Below are 12000 nucleotides of genomic sequence, written 5' to 3'. Positions count from 1 at the left end.
CAAATTGGATGCTTATCTTGCTGGGATCCTATGACCCCAGCTGACTTCCTGCCCTTTGGGCAGGGGGCTGGACTCGATGATCTTCCAAGGTCCCTTCCAGCCCTAATGTCTATGAAATCTATGAAATCTATGAAACGGGTGTAATGCTCTTGAGGAAAGGGAGCGTATCTCTGCAATGTCACCATCAAATTTGTATAGAGGGCAGAGTGTCGTTATGTGATCCATAGTTTGATCAGGACTGCCACCGTCACAGTTTGCAGAACTCCTAATACACCATTTGTGCATCAAGTGACCGCAGCGGCTATGCCCAGTTCAGATCCAATTTAGAGCCTTCCATGTTTTTCACAGAAGGTCAAAACCAGGAGGCTTTATTGTTGGGGTGGAAATTAGATGTTTATTCTGAATGGTGGTTTCATTACATACTTTCCTCCAAACTGCTGCACTGTCATGGCCTACAAAGGGCTTGTAAATGTATCCACAAAGGTTTCTGGGAAACCAGTTGGTAAGCTATGGAGGTTCTTTAAATCTGTATGGATGGGGTGGTCTGGGTTGTCATTCGTGGGGATGACCTCTCTGTATGTAGCTTCACCACAGCGGATGTCTGAAGGAGCAATATTGCCCAGCACCAGTAACCATTGAATTGGTGTAGATTTCAGCATTTTAGTGATAGCAAGCATTGCAGAATTTAATGGATATCCACACATTTGGCATGAGCGCTAGCAGCCCAGACAGGTACTCGGTTGCTGAGAACACTAGTGCCACAGCAGAGGTGTGGAGTATTCCCATGGTGGCACCTTAGCTCATTCCAGCTACTTTTTGCACTTCATTCACCTAACTCTAAATCTTCGCAGCTGTTTTTTGAAGAAGATTATGAGGAGCTAAGGTGCAGTCAAGTGTCACACCTAGGTAGGACAGAGTTGGATCACATTGTAATATTTCTCTGCAAAAAGTGATGTTGAGATGGACATGTTGTGGTTGTTTAGGTAAAATGCTGAGTTGACAGATTAGTTGGATTTTGTCACAGCCTCCACTCGCAGAAATATTTTACCATTATTGACAGGTCTAATGTCGGCACATCTTCAATCCCTTTGAAGGTCCTTACCTGTGTGATTAGTGCCAGGTCATTGGCATATGCAAATTTTCTCGAACAGGTAGCAGGCATATCACTTATACAAACGATGAAGAGAGTCAGGGCAAGAACACTTCCCTGCAGACGGCCATTATTTAGAGTCCTGGTACACGGGAGAAGGCATGACAGTTTTAGCAACAGACCACGCTTCCAAACAGTATCGTATGCTGCGGAAATATCACTGAATATAGCATCAGTCTTAAAGTTGCACTGGAAGCCAGCCTCAGTGCTTGTGGTTAGGGCAAGCACTTGTTTTCTTTTTTTTAAGAAAACACAGTTCTTTACCTGCTCAAGGTGACAGCTGCCCCATTAAAGTCAATGAGAATTTTTACACAGACTTCGGTAGAGCCAGCGTTTGACTGCTGGAGATTTGGTTGTCTCCCACAAAGACATGCTTTGACATTTAGCACAAAAATGCCTCTAAACTGTTTATTAAAAAGTTTAAGTTGTATTTACGCTGCTGATCTATGAAGGAATAAATAAGAGTAACAAGGACATGTTTCTTTTTTTTCCTACTCTTGACTGAGCTTAGGAAAGTATCTGTGGGTCATTATGCTGCAATTATCTAAGCTAAATTGAGAGAAAAAAAGAAATCTCACCATGCTCTCAAAGACAGGTCTTAAAAGACGGATCTTATAAAATCCACTCAATCTGATTCCATCATTGCCTTTTCTGTTGCTGTTGGGTGACCATAAACATTTTCCCTGCAAATAAAGTCTTTGGCTAAGTGCTAGGATGAATTAATATGAAAACAAATACATTAGGAATAGCAGCACCAGCGTGGGAGCTTTCCCAGGTACAAGGAACAATGGTCTCAAGTTGCAGCCAATGAAAATTTAAGTTAGATTAGGAAAAACTTTATCACTAGGTAGCAAAGCATTGGAACAGGTTACCCAGAGAGGTTGTGGAGTCTCTACCCTTGGAGGTTTTTAAGACCCAGCTAGACAAAGCCTTGGCTGGGATCATTCAGTGTGGGCTGGTCCTGCTTTTAGCAAGGGGTTGGACTAGATGACCTCCTGAGGTCCCTTCAACTCTCATTTTCTCTGATTCTCTCTCATTTACAGATCTTTCTAAAGCTACGGTGGCTCATGGAAAAGTTCCCATGGATTTCCAAAATGCTTGGGTCAGGCACACACAACTGGAATCCACTGAGTGCCCTCCTACAAGATGCTGAACACCTATGATTCCAACAGGTGTTAATTACTGCCTTTTTTGTTCTTGTTGAAAGCTATCCCTAGGCCAGGGGAGGGCAAAATACAGTCTGTGGGCTGGATCCAGCCTGCCATGTAACTGGATCCAGCCCATGGCTGCCATGGCATTCTGCATGGAGCCGTGCACCTGCTCAGGCTAGGGCAATCCATGCTGGGCTCCCGCAGGTGCCCACAGACCAGCCCCAGCCAGTGCACGCAGCTTCCTGCAGGGCTGTAGTTGGGCACGGCTCTGATCCCCACACCCAGAGCAGCAGCTCCTCATCCTGATATTGCCCCTGCCATGCGGGTCCAAGCAAGCAGGTGGGCAGCTTCAGCCAGGTGGCTCCTGCCCCAGTGCACAGGGCGCTGACTCCAGCTCCTGGTCACCTTCTACTAGAAGGTGGCCAGGAGGTGAACCTGGAGCTCTACACACTAGGGGTGCTGACCTGGCCCACAACAGCTCATCAAAACTGCCCAGGTGGCCCTCAGGCCCAAATAATTACCCACCCCTGCTCCAGACCCTACCTGGACTTTTGAGGCACTGTTAGTAAGAGCCACATGCATCTAGAGTAAGAGAGAGCCTCATCCAAAACAGCTTACAGTATAAACAAGGCACAGAGAATTTAAGGCTTAAATTTTCAAAGTAACCCAGGGAATCAGTGTGCTATGGCACCTTGCCCCCTTTAGCTCCTTTAAAAATCATAGTCCAGGTAGTTTGCCCAAGGTCGAACCAGAAGTCAGTGGCAGAGTTGGAAACTGCAGTCAGATTTTATGTGCCAGTTCAGTGCCACCCTTTTCCTCAGCATTTTGCAGGATTGGTGCTGCATTTTCCATTTTGTTAAGTGCAAAATCACTGTGATGCAAAATGCCAAGACAGGTTAACTTCTCTGGAACAAGGCAGCTAACAAAGCTAAGGAGGAGATGCCTGAGAGTTGCAGATAAGGCATTTCTGAATCACAGGGGTTTGGTTACAGAAAGAACTCCCAGAAGAGAGCTGGTGAGCTAGAGCTTTCCCATCCTTGGAAAAAACATTTCCAAACCTTCCTTTTCTACTGGAGCAAGCATACTATTGAGGAAAACTCAATAGTTTTTCAATAGCATCCCATCCCAACCAACTCTCTCCTTCCCTAGCTTCCAAAGCTGAAAACCACCAAATCCAAACCCCTCCACCCAAGTCTCACAGAAGCTGTACTCTGAAGGAGCAAAAGGGAGAGACAATGCATAAAGCCCACCAAGTACTTTGCTAGTGCTACTGATTTTACATGGAAGTAGGTCAGATACTATAGAGATGGGCGGCTGTGTAAAACCCTACTTTGGGCTGCCAGCTAGATGCCTATCATTTTACACTGTGCATTTTCTGCCCCTGGCAAGCATAAACACAACTTTAGATCAAAGAGTCCATTCAAAGAGAAAGGGGCAGCAGTCTAAACAAAATACCACTAGTATCTACCATTCCATGCTATAGATATCAACATGCAACCCCATAGTGCTTGCAAAGGTTGATGAAAATATAAGGTGATGTCTAGACATAAAAATAGCTTGGGCCCTAAGGCTAACAGAAGCAATGAAGCAAACTCAACTTGGTATCAGAAAGGATACAATGACTCTAGTTTTTGTAGTTGAAGGGATATTAATAATGCTGAGTAAATTGGATAATAAGTGTAGTACTTTAGGTGTAAGGTTGTATAGGAACATTTAAATAACTCAGGTAAACAGTATTTAGATGTATGGGAATATTGAGACTCTTGCAGTTTAATTTCCTTTTAAATTATACTGGCTCTATAAACAAGATTCTGTACATTTCATCTTTTTTTTTTTGTTAGCAGATAATACACCAGAATGGATAGTTAGAAGAAGATGAATTAGCAAGAGTGCTTTTACAGTTAATTGGCAAGACTTATTTTACTTTGCACAATGCCAGGTGCTACATCATAAGCTTGTTTTGTTCAGTACTTCAATCAGACACTGCACAGAGACATACAGATAATGCCAGAAAACCAGCAAAGGGGAGTTCAGAGAGCACAGAACCAAACCAAACCAACCCCAAATATCCTCAGCTTACTCAAGCTAAACCAAGAATCACAAATCAATCTTACTGGACTACCCCTGCATAAATCAAAGTGCAAAGTAACCTATAAAGTGCAAAATTAATCAAAAGGTGATCAGGGCTCATGGCAGAGGTGATATCTTTTATTAGACCAACACGATTTTTGCAAAAAAAAATTCTTTATTTTTTAATTTTCCCTTTATTGACTCCTCTGTGAAATACTATGAAATTTCTACCCAGGAGAACATTTAGAATCTTTTTTCTGATGCCTAATGAAGGGTGTTTGTGCCCCAAAGCCTATAATTAAAGAATTTATTTTGCAAAAATCCTGTTGGTTTAATAAAAGAAATTAATCAAACTAACTTTAAGTGTTAGGTAAGGTTTCTAGCTTTAGACGTACAGCTTGTTCTGGCAAATGCTCACATACGTGAATAGCTTTGAGTCTGCAGGATTAGGCTGACAGACATCATTAGCATTTGGGGCCTGGATTTGCCTTTGTTTTGCACCTTGCAGAGCCATGTGTGTCAATGAAAAAGGGAATGTAAGCCATCAGCAACCTGATCTGCTCACCTTTTTAGTCCCCTTTTGCACAAGTCTAAATGACTCCACAAGAGGCCAGAGGAGGAAGGATGAGGGACCTTTTGTTTTCCTTCCATATAATTCTTTTAATTAATGTTCTGTATCTTTGGAGCCAGTGATGATCACTAATTTATCCCTGACTCACTGCTCTCAGGTAGCATCCCCCAGGCAAAAGAACATTAGCAAATACTCAGCTCAGTGTCTACCCCGTTCATTTTGTCTCAAACAATAGTATGTCTCCATTGCCAGTGAAGGTATGATTTTAACAGTAACCAGGACTGCATTATTTTTTTATCTGACTAGCAGGGCCAACAAGATCAGCAAAGAAATGGTGACATGAACTTCAATGCAGGCTGGAAATGGTAGTTTCAGCCTGCCACCTGCCCTGACTGTCTACTCGGGGTTGTAGTCCATGCAACTGCGTCTGCAGTGCTATCATGACCTGTGCTAACTTAAAAAAAGGAAAGTGTATTTGACTACCTGTGCCACAAGTGTGCTTTCACATTCAGAGGAAAAATACCTCCTGATACATAGCTGCATTAACACCAGCTAGCTAAGGGTGTGGGTAGACAAAGCACTTTTCTGAGGGGTTCCTTGAGTCTAACAAGGTTGAGAATCACAGCTCTAGACCCACAGTGCTGGTGGCAGAGCTAGGTGGCATATCTGAGAAGTGTAGTGTACACAAGGCAGTGTTTATGCTAACATATACTAAACTGATTGAACTAAAACTTAAGCCCCTCTTTAAATTTAAACTTGACCAGTTTCTCATCTGCTGAAAGCATGTGCTGCCTTGTGTACAAGAGACTTTCAGAATACTACCCAACAGGGTGTAGGGACATGCTTTTATATCCTGCTCAAGACACCTGGGCATTGACTTTAACAGATCAGTTACCAGAAGAAAAATTCAGGTAGCCAAAATATTTATTGCAATCAGAATCAGATTCCCAACCTTTCTGTTACCCTAATAAAGATGTTTTCCTCCACCTCCTTCACCCATTCTCCTGTCAGTTATTTTCAGTAAACACTGCCATAACACTTTTTATTACATTTGGCACAATGCACAGGGAATGGGCTTCCATGGTGTGTCATGCAATTAAATGGCTTCTTAATTACCTGCCAGTTTTAGCAGATATGTGAAATCATTATTCATAATATAAATCAATTTCTACAGGGAGCAAGAACATTTCATTTAAAATATCGTCTATGTGTGTACAACCAATGTTCGCTCCTACTCCTTTAGTGGAAGTGTGGGAGGATACTTAATTGCAATTTGGAATGTGGAATTCAACTCAAACGTCTGAGTTTTATTTTTCTAATTTGGTTTGTATTTATTTTAAAGGCAGCATGATTTGATTTTGTTGTAATGAGTAAAAACTATTCTTGGGTGAAGTCTAGGAAAACTAAGGAAGTAACAAAATAAATTATCTTGATTAGTCTTGATGCTTGCAAGAACACAATGTATGTCACGGATCTCCTTTTTAATCCTGATGGAGACAAAAAGAGTCCACTAAGTTAGTTGTGTCACTTCTTTCAAATGGCTGATGTAGATACAGAACAGCAGCTATAATTTTACATTTAAGTGATTGAGCCAGACAATTGTGTCAGAAGCAGCAGAGTGTATAGCTGTAATACCTCCTTCATATTTATAGATCAGGTACTGAGTCATTATAGGTTTGATGGTCTGTTTTGGGTGACCACAGTGGCACACTGGAGAGTTTTTAATTTTCTACTGATGCATCAAGTGTCTGCATTTCCCATGTATTGTGCAGCTATAGATTCATAGATTGTAAGGCTGGGAGGGACCTTTGAAGATCATCAAGTCCAACCCCCTCCACCAAGCCAGAAAGATAACTGGGGGTCAGGTGACCCCACCAAGGTGCCTGTCTAGTCTCCTCTTGAACATCTCCAGGGTAGGTGATTGCACCACCTCTGGAGGGAGCTTATTTCACAGCCTGGACATCCTGACTGCGAAGAAGTTCTTCCTAATGTTGAGCTTGAATTGGTCTTCCAGGAGTTTGTGGCCATTACTACTAGTTTTCCGCTTAGGTAACCTGGTGAACAGTTGCTCACTGAGACCTTGCTGTACTCCCCTAGGGTAGAGGTAATATGTTTTACAGTTGCCCATAAGTGTCATGGAAGATCAAAGCCAAGGACCTTCTGCATGGGATCCATCACAAGATGTTTATTTGGGATGTCCTGTGAACTCTATTCAGTTTTCCAAGTTTCATCAGGGTTGAAATCACACTGTTGCATGGATCCAGAAGGGCTTGCCTGAGTTTAGGTGATAGTGAAGGACATTGTTGAGGTCCTGGTGGATGGGGAGAAGTTTGTTTCCTTAATTCGCTGGAATTCCCATGGAGTTGCTGCCTCACTCTGAATGGGTAGAGGAGCACTGTGTGACAGCACAGGCAGCCAAGGTGCAGGGACAAACTTGAGGGTTCCAGTTGTGTCACTTTTCCTATATGACTAATTAGTAGAGCTGAGTTGGAAACTATGGGGAAATGGGATCATCTGAAAATAATACCTGTTTCAAATTTTGAAATTTGAAATTTTAAGACTAAAAAATACTGGCTTTCCAGTTAATCAAGAAAAACAAAAAGGTGGTAAGGGGCAAAAGTGTGCACTTTCTCTCTGTTTCCTATCTTAAAAAAATACTGAATTTGAAATTTTGTCAACATAGTGAACTATTAAAAAATCATGAATAGCCCTAATTATTGAAAACGGTCTTATAATTTTTAGTCTCTTAGGCAAGATAATATGTCAGAGATGTTACAATAGTCAGGGGCAAGGTTTGTTTGGTAGTCACTTATATTTGACCAACTATATAGCTGAGAGGTTGCTAGACTATTTTTCTGGGATAAAATGACCTTCCTCTGATCTGGTAAAGAAGCAGATATAGCCTTAGCTAAATACCAGGTAAAACATCATATAACTCATCGTTATATTAACTCCATCATATAAATGAATACAGTTACTTAAAGGCGGGGAAGAGGAAAGTATATCAGTGGAGGAAAGAGAAATTCCCTTTCTCTGCTGTCACTTTCCCTTGAAATTTTCTTGGGTTTTCACCACTTAGACTAGAAGTTTTTCTGGATTTTTCTCATCCTAGAAGTCTGTTCAGTACTGAGCCTACTGGAAGCCTAATCTGAGTTGGGGTCACTAGAGGCTATTGTATTATAAATAATAAATAACATTTATATTGTTTGTAATGCATTTCCAGATGTTTCAAGTCAATAACAGAAGAGAAAAGATCAGGAAAAGAAATATCAAGCCTTCAATTCAAGTTACTTTAGGGATTCTTACAGCAACAATGGTCATAATGGAGGGAAAGAGCATTGTAAATGTGCTTGCAGTGCTTTGAAATATTAAATGCTCCAAAGCCAAAATTTTCCATATTTGCTTCCTTCACTTATTCACTTCTAAAGTGATTAAGACCTTATCGAAAGCTCAGTGAAATCAATAAAGCTACAAACAGATGTCACACTTGTTTAGGAATAAACTATTTTATACCAGGATTGTGTGATTGTTCAGATGTCCATGCTATTGTCCCAGGATAAATTCTAAAACAGGCTCACAGATTAAGAAGTACTAACAGTTTACCCCAGACATCACAAAGTGATGGTTATCCCAGGATTGAGTCATTGAATCAAAGGCAGAAAAGCAGCATTGTATCAGCCATTCACTAAACCCTGATTAGAAGGGTGATATGTGTACACATCAATCTTAGGATATTTCTGTTCTGAGCCAAAAACAGGCACAATTTATCCAGGGAAAAATGTACCATCTGTTCCTCACCTAAGGGTCTCTGAAAACAGTAGTTTTTATATCCAGCCCCCTGTTTTTTCCCACCATAAAATTAAGTCTAGTAGCATGGTCTGTGGTAGGCGTTATCTAAAGAACCGTCTTAAGAAAATTGAATCGACTCAGAAGACTCCTCTTTCACCTCTCTCAGAACTTGATTGTACAGCGTTATATATTATCCAAGCACTTCTACTCACTAGAGTAACCCAAATGACTTCTTTGGAACTACCTCTGTGTGCAAATGCTTACCACATAGCCCTTGCCCCACAACAGTACAATACAATTTAAGGTGACTGTCCAAGGGTAGCGCTGTGCCGGTCACTTTTCTCTGTGCCGAAGCCTCCGCCCCTCTTGGAAAGGGACCGTCCCCGGGGTGTTCCTCCTCACTAGGCTCGTTTGTGAGCTGGTTTCCTCCGAACCGCCTGCCATGACTTTGATGATCTCCTGGTTCAGTGATATAAAATCCGGGGCGTACCAGTCCACAAATAAGACTCCGATCCCTCAGGGGTCCCACGCTGTCGAGGGCTCCGCCGCCCCTACACCCTCGCCCGTACCTCCTGGCCGCCTGCTTCCCTCTCGTCACCAAGGGCACGTCCGAGGTACAGAAATCAAAGAGAAACAAACAACTGAATGCTTCCAGCCAGAGATTCCCGGAGCCCGAAGGTTACCCGTCCCTTTTACCGGGTTCTCCGGTCCTTCCCTGTCCGGCGTGGGGATACCCCCCCATTTCCGGCTGTACTCACCACACCAGATCTGTTCCCGGGCTTGCAAAGTCCCTGAGTCCCTCTCTGACCCGGCTGCCTCGCTTCCCTTGCTACGAGTGCCCCTCTACTCAAAAGAATACGGCTCGCCGGCTCTCCGTTCTCCGCGGCTCTGCGCCGTCAGTATCCGTGGTGAGGCCGCTGCTCCTCAGCTCCCGGGTCCCGTTGGGGTTTGCCCTGACCCCAGAAGGTCCTCCCGCGCCGGCCGGCCGCCTTTCCCCACGCTCGGGTGCTCCCGACGGCTCCCTCTTCGCCGCCGCTGCCTTCCGGGTCTCTTCCCCCAGCTGCCTCCGGCGTCCCTTTAATAGGGACCGGAACTGCCTCGAGGCTTCTTCCCCGGTCGCACCTGTGGAGCGTGAGTGTTCCCGCCCTGGCAATTTGTGCCGTGGGGCGTAACCTGGATTGGTTATTTCCGGGTGGTGGGGTTCCGGGGACCTCCTGCTCCCTTCCTCCCCCACAGTGACTCAGTGCAGGCCTCCACTATCCAGTAGCTTTTCACAGAATCAGAATGTAGTCTTTCATGTAGGTGAAACAGGATTTTATGTCTTAGGCACAAGAAGTTCTGCTAATATGGTTTGCTTCCCTTCCTAAGCTTCTTTTATTCCACTTTTCATTTCTCTGAGTACTTTACATGCAGCTGATCACAGTAAATGGCTCTTGGCAGATTCATGCTGGTAATAACAATATAACTGTATCAAGGGTGATTTCAAATCCAACTAGAAGAATGACTTTTAAACCTCCACGGCATACCTGATTTTAACCCAGCCCAGCTAACTGATGTTATGTTCCTTTTGTCTAATGCTGTATAGCTACCAGCAGGAATTCACAAGGTGTGGCATATGAAAATGAAGGTATAGCATTTATACTTGCGTTACGTATATCAGTTGATCTATAGTACAGTTAATGGAGCTACAACAATTTACACCAGCTGACAGGAAGACTGATAATGCATAAACTCTTTTGGCCTGGGATTCCCATTCTATGTTACGTGTATACACAGTATCTACTATAATAGGATCCTTATCCCTAAGCAAGGCTAAAGAGAATCAGCGGCATTTGGGGGAAATAATTATTTATTAGTAATGGTTTATGAGCATTTTCCAAAAAGAAAAGCATTCATGATCTCGGTCTCAAGCAGTGTAAAGTTATTCAGGGACATGTATGTTGGGATTATTAAAGATGACTACAAGATTTTCAGTTGCCCTAAGGTACCTTTGAAAATCTCAACCACAGAAGGTAGAGGAAAAGGTTACAATATATTGGAAAGATGATCACTGTGGCAATTGGCCACACTGTAATACTAATATTATTGTGGGTTTCCCATTTTTATTATTATAAAACTGATGATCTAAGTTGTATCTGCTCCACAGCAAGTCAGTTTCTTGGCACATTTCATGACAGGAGAAAGTCTTGAAAACAAGAATGGCAGACACCTTTGCAGAAGAGGCTAGCAAAATTCTATAAACAGGGAGGGCATCACTGGAGATGGCTCAAAGAGACCATTTTGAAGCTTCATGTGAAAGTCTACACCAGTGATCCTCATTCTTTTTTTAGACAAGAGGCCAGATCTTAGTTTTCTCTCCTTTTTAATAACAAAAAAAATAGATCCCTTCTTCTATTGCAAAGAACACAGGAATACCACAATATAGGTCTGATCTTTTTTAACACTATGGATTCCTATTTGATATCCTTGAGCTTATCTTGTGAATCATGTTTGAACACCTAACAATGCTAGTATTGCATGGCACCTTGTGGCACCCCTGAAAAGATCTCAAGGCGCTACAGCACCATGGACAAGAATAGCTGGTCTACAGTTTTGAGCACAGGACTGGGAGGCAGAAATCCCTGCATGCTAACCCTGAGCACTGATTCTCATGCTGTAGCCTTAAGCAAGCCATTCTAGCTCAGTTCCTTCTAGCAGTGGGTTGCAAGAATTATTTGGATAAGGACTGCCAAATGCTCTGCAGGTGAATAAAAGAATCTCATTCGCCCCAATTCAGCTCCTACAGAAGTCAATGGAAAGACTCATATTAGCTTAAGTGGAAGCTGGCCTCCAGTGCCCTGTCATGCAGTCTGTGAGGTTCCCCATGGGACCACGGCCCTGCATGTTAGGTCAGACATGCAGGACAATGAGGGGCCTAATCCTGGCATGTGGGGCAGGTCCCAGCTAGCAAAGGTGACGCAGACCCCCTCGAGCCAGATCCCAGCGAGCAAATGCAACTCGAGGCCTTGAAGCCCGATCCTGGCACACAGGGCCTTATGCAGCCCACAGACTGGCTCCACATCCCTCATCTGGCCTACAGGGTCAAAAAGTTGAGTGTCACTGCTCTTCACCATTCATGTCCAAATAGGAAAATGATATCCATGGCATTTATCCTGTGAATGCTTATGCATAAGAATGGTCTGAAGTCTGGAAAAATGTCCTATAGTGAGACATCTACAAATATGGGCAGCTGGGGAGCAGGAGCGAGGGGAGCAGGGTGCACGTGTGCC

At 43.3% G+C, this 12000-nt stretch overlaps 1 long non-coding RNA gene across 1 annotated transcript in view; it reads right to left on the bottom strand.

Moving 5' to 3' along the window:
- The window catches only part of LOC109295582, a 34003-nt gene that overhangs the window by 6205 nt on the left and 15798 nt on the right, over window positions 1-12000 (bottom strand). The window contains exon 3 of the long non-coding RNA XR_002096769.1: window positions 11174-11255. This is a non-coding gene — a long non-coding RNA (uncharacterized LOC109295582). The remainder of the gene's footprint in view (window positions 1-11173; window positions 11256-12000) is intronic.

The sequence above is a fragment of the Gavialis gangeticus genome, unplaced genomic scaffold (assembly GCF_001723915.1).
Source record: "Gavialis gangeticus isolate Ggan-Ray unplaced genomic scaffold, GavGan_comp1, whole genome shotgun sequence".
Lineage (NCBI taxonomy): Eukaryota > Metazoa > Chordata > Crocodylia > Gavialidae > Gavialis > Gavialis gangeticus.
This window is presented reverse-complemented; position numbering and strand designations above follow the sequence as displayed.